The following is a 1,379-nucleotide window of genomic DNA, read 5'->3' as shown; positions in this document are numbered from 1 at the left end:
TTGGTGGCTGAGGTGGTGGTGGAGCAGGGACTGACTTGGGAGGCTTTGGAGGAGGTGAACCTCTCTGAGAATGGAATGCTGTGGACAAAGCAAGAGAAGGTAAATTAAGATATCTATTCATCCTGAAGCATAAACACATATGCACAAATATGCAAGTAAAAATGCACACATGCAGATACAGACACAGGTATCCACATTCCCTAGATAATGCTTAGGACAACATATATACACTGCACAGTAAATCAATTAATTAATAACATGTTGGCTCTGGCAGTAATGACTCACCTGTGCCTTCATCCTTGAGACTCAGCAGCTGCTCAACATCTGAGAGACTGTCATCACTAAGACTTGGTGTCCTCGATCGTGAACGGTCTTCACGTCTCTTACTGCGTTGCTTCTTATGTTTATGATGATGCCTGAAACAAATGATTGAACTAAGTGTAATGCAGTCCAAGTAAGTGGATGAGAGGACAATCTAAACTGGAAAATTAGGAAAACAAAAAAATCTAAATAATAAGGACATTTGGGAGCTCAAATATTTGTGAAAATTGGTCAAAACATTAATTCAAAATATTAACTATAAATTCCTGAAAACCAACGAATATAAACAGTAACTGTTCTAAACAAATCTCCATGGATATTCCTGCCCAACAAACCTTAGCCATGGACATTCCATAAGCAAAAGCTTCAACTGGTTCCAAAAAGACTAACTAAAGAAAGAAGTATAACTGCAGATATGGCACGACGAAAATATAAGTTTGTTTTTTTTAGCCCAATAATTGCAGTATAAAAGAATTGGTTGGGGCAGAGTTGTTGGCATGTATTGGCATTTTCTCAGCTTGTGCCCAATTCGTTTGGTATTGCATGCACAAGACTAGGCACTAACTAGCTAGTGGCTGTAGCTTAAAATCACAGATGAAGTTTTAGTTAATGACAAAGAGGTAAATGGAGTGAATAGAATTGATATCTTGATGAATTCAACACCCACTGCATCTATGGTATTCTTATTCTGTACATATGATACTTGCCAAAATTGGTAAGTCATTATCATAATTTTTCTTATTTAGTATTTTTTTATGTTCAACCCATAATTTCCCTTGGATATCTCACGTCCTACCCAGCTTTCGTTGTTTTTAGAATAAATATCTAAACAAATTGTATATGCAGATGATTAAGACCACATTCATTTGCAACAGCAATGTACAGTTGATTTAAAGATTCAACTGCTGCATTCCTTGCATTTCATGAACAACAATTTATCTGAATTATCAGCTGAATTATCCTGAATTTTCTCAGCTTCACATGTCATAAATGCTATTACTGTGAATATGACTAAACTACACTAAGGGATTGTGTCGTTTTCACACCAAAAGAAATTT

This window comes from Penaeus monodon, chromosome 23 (genome assembly GCF_015228065.2).
Source record: "Penaeus monodon isolate SGIC_2016 chromosome 23, NSTDA_Pmon_1, whole genome shotgun sequence".
NCBI classification, from domain to species: domain Eukaryota; kingdom Metazoa; phylum Arthropoda; class Malacostraca; order Decapoda; family Penaeidae; genus Penaeus; species Penaeus monodon.
Note: the sequence above shows the minus strand (reverse complement) of the source record.